General features: G+C 54.6%; 1 protein-coding gene across 3 annotated transcripts in view; it reads right to left on the bottom strand.

Moving 5' to 3' along the window:
- Nucleotides 1–13,540, bottom strand: part of ELMSAN1 (ELM2 and Myb/SANT domain containing 1) — a 68,890-nt gene that overhangs the window by 30,583 nt on the left and 24,767 nt on the right. The window contains exon 1 of one of the 3 annotated variants that reach the window (XM_018053989.1): nt 10,125–11,069. The exons of the other annotated variants lie outside the window; for them this stretch is intronic. The gene's annotated coding sequence lies outside the window, so the exon portion shown is untranslated. Of the gene's footprint in view, nt 1–10,124; nt 11,070–13,540 lie in introns of those variants that run through there. 3 annotated transcript variants of the gene reach the window in all.

The raw sequence follows: 13,540 nt of genomic DNA, 5'->3' as shown, positions 1-13,540 counted from the left end.
AAACAAAACAAAACCATGATCCAACTGTTAACAAGAGACACACACTTTATATTCAAAGACACAAATAGGTTGAAAGTAAAAGGAAGGGGAAAAAAGTATACCATGCTAACAGTAACCAAAAGAGAGCTGGAATGGTTCAGGTAATATTAGACAAAGTTTTAAGACAAAAACTCTTAGAGACAAAGGAGAATGTTTCATAATAATTAAAGTGTCTATCCATCAACAGGATATTACAAACGTATTTGTACCTAACAACCGGGCCCCCAAAACACATGAAGCAAAAACTTTCAAAACTGAATGGGAAAACAGACAATTCAACAATAATATTTGGAGCCTTCACTTTCAAGAGTGGATAGAACAAATAAACGAAAGATCAACAAGGAAACAGAAGACTTGAACACTATAAAGCAAACAGACCTAACAGATATCCATAGAACATTTCACCCAACAACAGGAGAATACATATTCTTCTCAAGGGGACACAGAGTATTCTCCTGGAAAGATCATAAATTAGGCCATGAAACAAGCCTCAATGAATCTGAAAGGGCTGAAGTCATACAAAGTGTGTTCTCCAATTGAAATGAGATAAAATCAGAAACCAAAAATAGAAGGAAATTTGGGGAATTTACAGGAAATGAAGGTTAGAAGTAACTTGTCAAGTTCTCACAGCTCAGAAAGGCCACCCCCTTACTGAGACCATATTCCCCACACCTTCTGCACAGCCCTAGGAAGCCATAGATCTCAGCCTTTTGCAAATGCCTGGGTAGCCCCTCTCCCAGCCACCACCCCAGACACACACTGAAACTGACCCCAGCCCCAAGCTTGATCCCAGAATCAAAACAAGCTGGGGAGGGAGAGCCCTTTAGGGCTATTACAGCTTGTTAACCAGCCCTGCTTCTCCCTGGGAAAATGGTCACAAGCAAATATTTCACTCCCCCAGCCAATCTACCAAATGTCCAAAAGACAGATCTTTCCCCGAAAGAAGGACGCTAACATTTACCGAGGACTTCCCCCATGCCAGGCAGCTGACATATCCTAATTTACAAACACAGTCTCCCTACCCAGGCATCTCCTCATTGTCCCCATGCTACAGAAGGAAACTGAGGCTCGGTTATTAAGGTAGCAGAAGCAAGATTCAAAATCTTGTCGTCCGCCTTTAAAGTCCCTGGTCTTTTCATCATAATTCCAGGTAAAAGTCTCAAATCGTGTTGCGGGCTTCAGAAGGAATGCTACACATGAGAACCCCACAAAGCCAGCTGTGGACCCTCCACTTTCTCATGTTTCCTCATAGAACTGCTGCTTTTCCTAGGGCCATTTCCAAGTAGAACATAGTATATAAGACTCCCTCCCAAAAAATAATCCCAGCCCCGGTCTGCAGGAACAGTCTCCCTCAAAATCACGAGCATCTCAAGACCCTCTTCGAAGTTAGGAGAGCCCACAGTGCTTTGAGGTGGGAGGACTATGGAGATGAGTTGGGAGCTGCAAGATCACCCTCTGGAATAAGGGTCTCCATACCACATGGAGAAAGGTGGCTTGTGCCTCTCTTCAGAGCCAACCACCAAAGCAAAGCAACAGCGGGGGAAGCTAAACAGATTTCAAATCTCAAGAGATGTCACAGTTCACTCGATTCAATTCCACAAAGAGCCCAGAAAAGGAAAGAAACTTGCCTGCAGATACACAGCCCGGACCAAGAATCAAGGACGCCAATAACAATACTTCATGCCACCATTTAGGAGGCCCCACCTTTTGGCAAGATATGAGGCAGGGCTTGGAGCCCAACATGGCAAAAATAAGGTTTCTATTTCACCATCATCACTACCTCCGACATTTCTAGAGGGCACTACTGTGTGCCAAGCATGGTGCTGAGCACCCTACACCCAGGAGCCCGTTAAATCCTCAAGATAAGGTGGGTATGACGACACTCTCCCTTCTCAGAGAGGCACCTGAAGAGCTGAGGTCACAGCAGTACAGAGGCTACGCCAGGACTGGAACCCAGAGCCCCGTCTGCAGGGCCGCAGGCTCAGTCTCCTGCTGGGGTGCACCTCAGGCTCTTTGGGATGGATGGCAGCAGCCTCTGGGCTGTTTCCATCTTCTCCCTGGCTTCAGCTGGCCTGAAAACTGCTGTCATGTCCTGGAAGTGTGGCTGGTCAGGGAAGGTGAGTGAGCGAGGCCTGGGAGGCGAGTGCCTTTTGAAGATGAAGATTCTACTACTACTGGTGATTACCATCACTGGGCCAACTTGTACAGCTCAACATCTTCAGTTTAAGAGGAAGCCACATCCCTCCCACACACTCCAGCCCCACACCCACGGTCGGCCAACAGCTCTTTAAAAATAAAGCCGTGACTTGCCTCAAATCCCCATGGGGGCCTGGGGTTCCTGCCCCCTCCCCCTGGCACCCTGAAATCTGGGTCAAGTCAGTCCATGCTTGGGTTCCTTACTAGTGCCAATGGCCCCCACCCAGGGCGCCGAGCATCAGCCCCGGCACCTCTCTGCATGGGACTCTCAGAAGGGTTTCTTTGCAAGAAGTGAAATCTCCAAATAAAGGTTGTTCACCGTGCATCCTGAGTAAAGGAGACAGATGCTCAAGGCCACCCCAAAAACCATTGGTCCGAATCTTGATTTCATGGCTGATGGGACTGAAATCCCAAGAGGTAACGTGACTTGGCCAAGAACACACAGTCAGGATCCCCAGGGGATGTTCCCAGACTCAGTGCTCTCTCAGACCTGCCACTGCAGCCTCTGCTTCTTGGGAGGAAGGGGAGGCGGGTGTCTAGGTGTGTATCTTCATCGGCCCTGCTTCTCCGGCCTGGCCCACGCTAGAAGGAACCAACACCTACCTGATGGCCTGGTGCGGGGGAGGGAAGGGAGTTTTTGGTTTTTTTTTAGGGGGCACCCTGCTGGTTTGGAGGATAAGAATGGGGACAATATGCAATATGGCTCTCCAGTACCTGTCAGTGATCAAGAAGCACAAAACCTTGCTGCCAGCAAGCATGCGGGCTCTCAGCATGGCTGCCCGGGGCCTCCCAGATGGGCTGCAGAGGGGGCACATGCCAGCCGCCTGCCTCACTCGTCGAGCCATCCAGTCAGTGTCATGGCCTTTCTCAGCCCCCGGTCAAGATGCAGGGCCTCTGCCAAAAGCTCACACATTCCTTGCGTTTCTCTGGGTCTCTGAGCAGCTGCTGCAGGCCCTTTTCTCCTGTGTTGATTTATTCTTTATTGTTCCTGAAATACACCCAGAGGCCTTTGGCACCCAGCACCGGCAGAGCATCCAGCCCAAGGCTCAAGTACACACCAACCGGGCTCTCTGGGACCTGGGCCAAGTCAGCTGGAACGATATAGCCAGGAAGGGGGGCCCAAGATCCCACCTAACCCCAACTTGTGGCCCCAGAGCTGTTCTCAGGACAAACAGTGGCTGGGATATTTGGGGAGGAGGAGATGCTTGGAAGGTCTCTGGGAGGCCTAAACTTACTTTCCACTCCTCTCATGCATGAGTGACTTCCCAGCAATCCACCACTGCCCACCCACCCCCAACACACACACAAACACACACAGAGCTGATCCCTATGTGTCTATCGACCTCCGCAGCAGGGCCTGGTGGCTCAGGCTGGGCTTCTGGCTGGCCTGTAAAGTTCAGAGAGAGAGGCCTCAGAGGGGTCTTCCCCACCCTTCCCTGCCCAAAATATTTCCCCTATCAGCCAGTCTAATGGTGCCTGAATTCCTACCATCAACACTTCATTCCAAGGGTCAAAGCATTGTTCCCTGTGCACGTGAAAACAACCAGGAGAGGTGTGGGAGCTGCCTGATAAAAAGACAGGGCTTTGGGGTCAAACAGAAAGTGTCCCAGCTTCTCCAATCACCTGCCTCTCTGTGGGCCTCAGTTTCCCTACCAGTAAATGGGCATAATATCTTTACCAAGTATTACTGTAGGATTAAATGAGGGTTTTATATATATATATATGTATATATATGAAGTGTCTGGCACAAAGTAAGAGCTCAATAAGTATGATTTCATTCGCCCTTGCTGGGCAGGGGCAGATCATTCATGATTCATCTTCAACACCTGGAGGGCAACAAAATGGCCTGACCCTTCCAGTTCCCCAGTCAGCTGAGAGCAGGACTGGCCAGGCAGGAAGAGGAGGGGGACCAGGAGTCCTGGCAACAGCGCGGGGCTCTGCAGGCGTCTGGCCCAGGCGCCCAGGGGGAGCACTCAGCACAGGGCGCCCAGGGGGAGCACTCAGCACAGGCCTCCCTAGACGTCCCCAGCTGTGTCAACAGGGCCCGCAGGGACACAGTGGGACAAGAGCCCCTGGATGACACCTGGCAGGGCTTCCAAGCACGTAATAGTGCCTCCACTCTCCTGGGCTCCCTCTCAAAGCAATAAAAGGGAAAGTGCCATCACCTGAGGGAGTCTTGGGAGCGGGGGGTGGCGTGCAGTCAGCCACAGACAGTCTGGGCACGGATGCCGGAGGCCCTTGGGGCCTGCAGGGAGCAAGGAGGCCTGCCCCAAGGCCACCACAGTGAGTGTCCCACAAGTAGAAGTGCCCGCCTGGTTATTTTTGGCAGCTCTTCTGCCCAAAGCCAGCAAGGAAAGGCAGCTGCTAGCAACATGGAAGGGCTGTTTATGCTCAAGTGTGCAAGCGCTGAGCAGGGATTAAAAAGAGCAGCAGCAGCCACCTAGCAGAAGGGCCTCTGCCCATGTCTTCCTCTCCTGACTGTCCTGTTCCGGCCAATCTGCATGCTGCAGAGCGCACAGAGCGTGGGTACTTCTGCTTTCAGTCAGATCCAGTCTCCCAACCGCAAAACTCACTCACACATACACACACAGACAAATAAATAACTATGGAGCCAGCCGAAGACGGGGCCACACCCAGGAGCCGAGACAGTATTCCTCTGGGCTCTTCCTGCACTGAAGCGGCCCTTCCCCATTTCTAAACTGGGAGGGGCAGGGTAGTGGACCAGGGACAGGACACAGGAGCCTATCCCCCTTCCTAAAGCGAAAGTGGGGACAGTCCGTGGAACCTCAAGGAACTCGCTGCTTTCCAGCTTCCCTCTCTGAACGTGAAGGACTGTCTCAAAGTGTTTTTCCAGCTCTGGGATGACTCCTGGAAGCTGGGGAGCCCAGAACAATGATCCAGGGCTGGCTGGGGGGGTCAGACAGAGCCAGGTCAGGTAGGAAAAAGGATCCGAGGCCAGCCAGGTGTGCCCCATGAGCTGCCAGCAGGCTGGGAAGAAGAGGAGAAGGTGGAGGAAAAGCAGGAGGAAGGCGGAGGGAGGCCAGCCCACACGCACTCTTGGGACTCTGAGTTATTACTCTGACTGTTTCTAAGCTACTTTCTGAGGTCCAGGGCCTTCCCCTCCAAACAGCTGGCAAATTCTGGCAACAGAAGGCTGGCTTAGGGCCTCTGTCCACCCGGGTGCTGGAAAAAGCTAGGAATCGAAATCCCTCACCATTTGCCTTTCTCTCTTGACCCCACCTCCCCGGAGGAGATGGGTGGCCTTCCAGAGGGAACCCTCTTCTGGCTGCAAGCCTATTTACTGTACTTCCCTCTCTCCAAGCTTAGACCTGGACAAACCTGCCCTGGCTGCTCCCCTCTTCCGTTCCTGAGACTCCTGGAGAAAGAAGCATTGCCTAGAAAAAAATAGCTCTCACCGTGAGCTCCCTGTGGCTGGAGAGAAAGGCAGAGGGTACAGGGAGCGCCTTCCGCCTGGCCATAGTACCAGGCTCTATTCCAGGAAGAGCACAATCAACAACTACTGCCAGGGACGCCTCCAGCCTCCAGCTCCCTGTCCTCCCCACCCGTCCCGAAAACCACAGCTAGCAAGTCCAGTCCCTCAGGAAGCCCCCGACCCTCACCCCTGCAGAACCCCAGCTCTCTTCCCACACGTGGCAACTTTCTTCTTATATAATAATACCTTGGTGGCCCTCCCACACATACCCTCCCACTCTGCCTCTGCTACTTCAATTGCTGAAAGACCCAAGGCACTCTTAGGAGCAACTCCCACCCCAGGCTCCACCCCAAACCTCCACTGAGGTCTCACTGAGAGGCTTCAGGTGAAGCAAAGACAAGGGGACTTTTTCCCTGACTGAGAAAGCAGCCTTCCTCCCACCCACGTGAGCATTTCAGCCTGAGGCCTGGGCGGGTAGGTTCCTGAGAGCACAGTCTGATCTCTGGGAAGTTGAGCCCTTAACCATCAGCTGCAGGAACACAACCCCTTGCAAAAGGACCCAGGCAGCAGGGTCTGGGCTGGTCTAGGCAGGAGTGTATCATGCAGTTCCGCCCAAGGCTTAGGAAATTCGAACAGGAGTTTTATTTCCACAAGCCCCAGTGGCCTGGAATCTGGGCACCCTCCTATCACAAGCAGCACACCTTTCCTGTCCCCCTCCCTGGAAAGAGCAAAAGGCACACAGGAGCTGGCTGCGGGAGGAAGTGGTGAGATGCTAGCTGTCATCTGTTGAGTACCTGCTACAGGTCAGTCACTTTGCATGCATGATCTTGTTCAACCTTCACAGCAACCCCATGAGGAATTATTATTCTCCCTATTTTATAGGTGGGGAAACTGAGGTCCAGGAAGGTAATCAACGCTGAGCCACACGGCAAGCAGGGAAGCTGAAGAACAAACCCAGGTCGGCCGGGGCCTCGTTCACTTGTGCCTTCCAGGCTTCCTTCAGAATCACTGTCCAGCTACTGTCCACACGCCATCCAGGAGTGGTGCTCGGAGTGTGGGGACGGAAGTAGGTGTGGACAAGTTTTGCCTGATGGCTCTGGAATCTGAACTGCTACTGCCCTGCTAACTGTTATTGTTCCCAGGTATGCGACTGTGAGGGCCCTATAAGTGTGCGTGTTGTTAGGGGTGGAAGGAGGGTGATCTGGATTCCAAAGAGCAGTTTCCAACACCGAACTTATGCTGTAATGCTTCTGATTCATAAAATGAGCTCACAGTCTCACGGTATCCTGAATGTTGCTTTGAATGCAAATGCAGATCCCGTAAGTAAGAACTGGGGATTTCAGCACACTCCACCCAGCTTCAGCCCAACTCGAAGTTTAGTTCAGCCCCATCCAGGCACGGTGATCCCATGCAGAAGCTACTCTTCCAATGGAACTCAACCCCTGGCTGCATTTTCTGGAGCCTCTGGAGGGTCCGGGAAGGATGAAGGCCCCAGGCTGCTTCTATACTAATGCATGCACACACAGGAAGGGTGCCAAGTGGCATGGCCAAAGGAAATGGCCAGGTTAGCAGATTCCCAGGCAGGAGGCTCCAGTACCCTTTCATTCTGAGGTCCCTTTGGGGTCAGAATTACTGGGACACACTCTCCAGAAGGCCAGCCATTGGGTAGTGCCAGAAGACTGGGTTCACCAATATCCGAATCACACATGGACCAACTCCTTTGAAACCAATGGCACAGTATGAATTCCAGCAGCCGGACTCATTGGGCCCTCCACATGCTAAGTTTACAGTTTTTGGACGGAGATCTTTCATTCCCTTGTTTAGCTAAATACTAGATGTTGGACACTATGGGAACAACATAGAGCATATACTAGAGCGAGCTGTGGTAATGCTGAAACGAGCTTTCAACATTTGATGTATAGATATTAACCTGCAAAATCCTCACTGCAGTTCTGTGAAGGTATAGAAATTAGCTCCCAATCTGTGTTTTGACCACCACCCTACAGTAGGTACACAAATGACTATATAAGGAGTATTCAGAAGAAGGCTGAGGCTTCTCCAAAGAAATGGCTTTTGAAACAGGATTACAAGGATAAGCCGGAGTCTCCCCGCTACTTGTAGTCATCCTCATTGCACCAGGAGCAAGGGCTCCTTCTGTGAGACCCAACTGCATCAGAGGGGTTGTCAAAGCCAAGATTCCTGGACTGATCCCACTCCCCATTCCAGTATATTCTGCTCTGTGTACCCCCCTCCCCCAATCCTTCTCCCATTCAGCAGGCCCAAAGGCCTTGGCTCCACTGGGCAGCCCTTCTGAGTTCCCCTACCACAGGAGGCCTTCAGCTGAAATCTGTAACTGCATACTGCCTTTTTATTTTTCTCCATTTATTAAAAGCAGTGGCCCACAGGGCTAAACACTCAAGCTATTTTTAAATTCCACATTTAAAAGCTGAACTCTTATCCCCACAAGCACTCCAGGGCACTCTTTCCAGTTGAGGGGGGTGGGAGGGTGGGAGGTGAGGGGCTGACAGAGCCAGGAAAAGAGTGGGTTCTCCGGGATGCTTGGAGAGGCCACAGTGGCAGCAGTCAGGTCTTCCCAGAGCGAGCTGCGTGGCTGGTAGAGAGGGAGGAGAAGGAACCCTCCAGGTTCTTCACCCCTCTGGCCCCTGGGAGCTACTCAGACCAGAGTAACCTGCCAGAGGCCAATCCAATTAGAGAGGAGACTGGGCCAGAGACATGCGATGAGATGGTTTATCACAGTAATTGAATGTTTACACTCCTATTATTCACTGTCCAGAGCCGTAGGAAAAAAAAAAAAAGGATCCATAAATTTCCAACCAGGGATGGCTTCTCCTTTCCCCTTCCTCCTGAAGCCTTCTAACCACCTATGAAAATGGTACATTTCTCTGACTCAAAAGCGGCACGTGCACACCATCACTGGGAGGTTCTGGAGCAAAACAGATGATTTCCTTGCCTCAGCCGGGGCCCCCACAAGGAAAGAGAGGTTTCTCCGCAGAGCTGCGGTTCATCCTCCTTCATCAAGGCTCCAGCCTCAGTCCTGGAGCTGCAGGGCCCAGCAGAGGCCAGACCTCCAGGAGGCCACCAGGCAGGCTCCCCCTGCTGGAGCAAGCCAGACCTCCCCTCCCCCCTCTTCCCCGCCCGGGTCACCACTGCCAACAGGGATCCCCTGCACACACGTGCCTAGCTGGCCTCCATAATCAATCAAGGCCAGCCAGCTCTCGCCCAGCCCACCGTCCCCTGAGCAAGACTCCACAGGCTGGCACCCAGGTCCCGGTGGGATGGTGGAAGCAGGAAGTAGCCACTAAAGTTTGTGACCGACAAAGTTTTAAATGGGGGAGAGGAACTTCCCCTTTCATCCTTCCAGCAGCTCACTCTGGAGGCTGGGCTGGAATACCCAGGGTACCCCCCAACCCCGAGCCCCGCTTAGACTGGCAGGTACCTTCTCCAGGCCTGGCTTCCTGAGGCTTCCTTGGGGCTGAGGCTTGAAAGCCCCAGGTCCTTAAATCCAGAAGCCTGGGTGGGGGGCCCTGGAGATGCAACCCCTCCTGCATGAATTAAATGAAAGACTGGTGTGACCACCTTCACCAAGCCGGCCATACGCAGAGTCCAGAAAAAGACCCGGGCTCCCGAGCTCCGCACGGGAACCATCAAACGCACCACCACCAGGTGAGGCAGCGGGAGGGCTCCGCAGGCCCAAGCGGCGCGGGGCGCGCGGGGGCGACCGCGGGGTAACAGGTCCGAGGTGCGCCAGCAGGGCCGGGGTGAGGCCGCTCCGCCAGCCTGCAACGCTCCAGCTTAGGCCTCTGCTGCACTAGCTCCGGTTCCCCACCACCTCCGTTCCCAAAACTCCGGGCGCGGGCGCAGTTTCCACGTCCACTCTCCGGTGCAAGGGGAAAGGCTCTCGCGCCAAGTTCCCGCAGCTCGCGAGCCACCCCCACCCCGCCCCCCGCCTCCCGGAACTCGGCTAGGTCATGCAAACGAGTCCCGTAGGACACCACGTTTCGCTCAGGCAGAGGAGCAGCCGTATTTCTGAGCCTGCCGCGGCCGCCACCGTGTGCCCGGCGGCTTGGGAGGGTTTTCCTGCCGGGGCCGCGCCCGGGTGGGCGGGGGCCGCGCGCGAACTGCGTAGCTGCACAAACACCGCGGGTCTGCGCTGCACACGCCTCTGCGGGCCCAGGGGGTGCGGGCCGCGGTGGGGCGCGCGGCGGGGCGGCAGACGCATGTACACGCGCGCGCTTCCCCCGCCGCCCGGGCCGCAGAAGTTGCCGCCGCCCGGCGCCCGCGCTCCGGGCCGCGCCTGCAGACCTGCAGCCCGCGCGCCCAGCAGCCGCCTCTGCTCGCGCGCAGCCCGGGGTCCCTTGGCCGTGGCCGCCGCCAAGGCGGGCTCTGCGCCGAGCCGCGTGCAGGCCTCGGCCGCCGGCCTGGCAGCCCCACTTACCCCGCTCCGGCCCGAGCTCCCGCATCGGCTGTCCTTTTTCCGCCGCGGGCCGCCGCCTTCGGTCGCCTCCCAGGCTCCAGCCGCCTGCACGCACTCCCGATTTTAAAAACAAACAGGCGCCTCCGCCGCCGCCCCGCGGCACTCTCAGCGTTTCCGCCAGCCCGCGCCTCCCGAGGCTGGGAAGTTTGCTGGCGGGGCCCGGGCGGGACGCGCGGGCTGTCACCCCTTGCTTGCGGCGCAGGAGCCTCGACGCACCCCGCGCCCGTGGTTTCCTCCTCGCGATCGCTCTCCCTCCCTCCGTGTCACCCCCAGTCCTGCGATGCAGTGTCAGGATTGCACTGCTCTGACTCATCGGTTGAGCTCACAGCTTGAAAAAAAAAAGAGAGAGAGAGAGAGGGCGAGAGGCAACGGCGAAGGAGGAGCACTCTCTGGCGTGCTACAAAGGATTGCACAACTCCGGGCTGGGAGCGCGGAGCGCCCAGCGGCCGGCCGGCGGGCGCGGCACGGCGGCGAGCAGGAACCAGCTCTACCACTTCATCAGCACAACTGTCTCGGGTCGGCCTCTCAGCTAGCAGGCCCGGCACCGCCTACTTCCTGAGACCAAATAAGGCAGGGGAAGGCGTCTTTAAACCTCCGGCGGCTGCCCGGGCTGGGGATTTCCAGCAGACCTCACCTCCACTCCAGAGTCAGTCGCCACCCTCCCCCAGCCCAGGAACGGTGCCCCCCGATGGCTTTGCTGGAACCAACAGGCCACGCGGCTCGTTCCTTTCACACCAAGGTCAGGAGGAGACGGTGACGAAATGTTTGGAAACCCATCGGGCCTGCCAGGAAAGTCTGTGTGTGATGCTGGGGGAGGACACAAGTCGCTTTCTTCCACAAAGAAAACTCTGGTTTTGGATACGGTAGGGCACGCGCAGTCCTCTCCAAGGCACTTTATTAACAGTCTCCCCCAGTTTCCCTTTTTGGCTAGCGGTGTTAAGGTTATTGAGAGACCGGTCCCAGCTCCTAAAAGACCCATGTCTCGATTACCTAGATGTAAAAAGCGCCTCGGTTTAATTCTAGCAACTGAGGCCAGAGTTGGGCAGCTTTAGGCTGCCTGCCTGTAGTTCCCCTACCTTTCCTACCATCACCTGATGCCATCCTGTGATGCCTCCTCAACTGGCGGGGAAGATGGGAAACATTTCTGCTACTCAGGTGGTTCTTGCTGGCCCCCAAGTATCCTTACAGTGAGGCTCCAGGGCCAGGAGTTAAGTCCTGGGGAGGGAGCCTGTTTTCCCTGGCTCTTTTCATTTGTTTTTGTTTTTCCCAAGGAGATGGGTCAGAAGGAGATTTTTCTTTGAAGGAAAAGCCACTGAAGAATATACTGTGTCCTGGCAGCAGCCGCTTTTCCCCTGTGGCCAGTCCTGAGAGGCAGGTGCATCCTTTGCTTTCTCAGGGGGAAGGGGAGGGGCAGCAGAATGTGATTCTCACCGCCCTTCTGAGCCTGCAGGGCAAGGCCCTTCACCACCTCGGCCCTCACCCTGCCCCCAGTGGATGACAGAGACAATACTGGTACCTTCTGCCTAGAAACCTTCAAAACCCCACACTTGCTTCTAAGAGGCATGACCTTCCTGTCCTCTTCCACCCCTTCGCTGGTGGGAGCCCCTGTGTGCAGCTGGAGCTCACACCTTACCCAGGAGGAAAAGGGCTTATTTACACATATGTCACAGTAATGACAACTTAGTTTTATCTGCAAAATAAAGATAATTATGTCAGGGGACTGGACCCGATGACCTCTTAAAATTCCTTCCAGTTTAAAATCCGTGATTCTGTGATTGCCAAAAAATGAATAGAGGAGCCAGGGAAACCACCTCCAACAAAGAAAAGCCCAGGCTCTCGGATTTAGCATCTGCTCTGACAGTATTGTTCCTGGCAATTCTCAAAGCATGTCCCCTCACACAGCCTACTTAACAACCCTGTGTGCATGAGAAGTTTCATCTCACTCAGTTTATGGATGAGAGCACTGAGGTTCAGAGAGCTCGAGTGACTTACACAAGATCACAAGTCAAGCCAATAGTTTGTCACCTCTCTTCCTCTTCCCATCTCCCCCGGAGGAAGGCAGTGAGTCACTGAGGGATTGAGGTGCTCAGGCACGCAGGCCCCCAAGTGGAGGCTGGACTCCTGGGACTCCTGGCAGAGGTTCTGCGCAAAATCTTTTTTGTTTTTTCCATTTGTCTCATGTTTTCCTTCCCACTGACACCTCATCCAAGTGAGGGAACCAAAGCAAAGCCACCTGGTCTCCGGTGCTCACTGCTGCCAGGTTCCTCTGCAAACCTGCAGCCATCCTGACCTCCCCCTATGGCCTGGTCCCCAGAGGTGGGCTTGGGCCAGCCCAGCGCCAGCCCCCTCAAGAGCCAGTGCAGACCACCCCAGGGATGTTCCCCTCCAGAACCCTAGATGGGGAGCACATTCCTAAAAGAGCCTGCCACCACAGAACCAGAGCCCAGCCTCCAGGGAACAAGTGGGAGCCACTCCAAAGGGCACTCCTCAGCCTTGTCCCGCCAGGACTCCCTCCCTGTCCCATGCAGGGCTGCTGGGCTAGGTCCAGGAAGCAGCACAGCGAGGAGGGGTCGATGGCAGGATGTGTAAGAAACAGGAGTCAGTGACCTGGAACAGCCCTGCTCATCTTGGAGTAGCTCTCGCTGGAAGAGAGGGAGAAGGGGCATGTGCGCGTGGAGGGGAGGCAGGCCCAAGACTGTCCCAGATGGCGCCTGCCTGGCAGGAGAAGTCTCCCTCCCAAAGGCTGGCAGATGAGGACATGTAAAGAAAGCTGCAGCTCTTCTAAGAAGGCCCTGGAGGTCAGTTTTGCTGCAGGTATGACAGTGCAGAATCACTGACATGTGAAGTGAAAGTTTTGGTTCTAGAAGCTCTAACCCTTCCTACAGGGGCAACTAAAAAGGGTGCCGATTGCGGAAGAAAAGAAAAAACAGAGAGAGAGAGATGGTCCAGGGACCTTACCCAGAGAGCAGGCTTTTCTTCACCAGCAAGCTACAAACTACAGCAAAGAGCACAGAGCTCCAGGTCCCCGGGAGTGTATCTGCCGAGAAACACTCCAGGAAGCAAAGCACCCTGGGGCCCAGTGACTGTAGAATATGGCATTCAAGAGGCTTCCAGGAACAGCATGGGCTCTCTGGACTCTGTGTCGAGTTACCCATCACTGCCCTGAGTGGTCATCATTCACATCCTCTTCTGGGGCAACCTGAGACCATGAAGAAACTTGCATGGGGGAATACTGTGGTATATGAATTCTATCCCAATAAAGCTGTTACTAAAAGATAAAAAGAAGCTTCCATGGAAGCCAGGTTCTCACCACCCGTCCTCCTGCCTCCATTAACCTTGTTTCCATCATTCATTTACAACAGTTTTCTTCAGCCTAA

The sequence above is a fragment of the Capra hircus genome, chromosome 10 (assembly GCF_001704415.2).
Source record: "Capra hircus breed San Clemente chromosome 10, ASM170441v1, whole genome shotgun sequence".
NCBI classification, from domain to species: domain Eukaryota; kingdom Metazoa; phylum Chordata; class Mammalia; order Artiodactyla; family Bovidae; genus Capra; species Capra hircus.
Note: the sequence above shows the minus strand (reverse complement) of the source record. Positions and strands in the feature narration are given on the sequence as shown.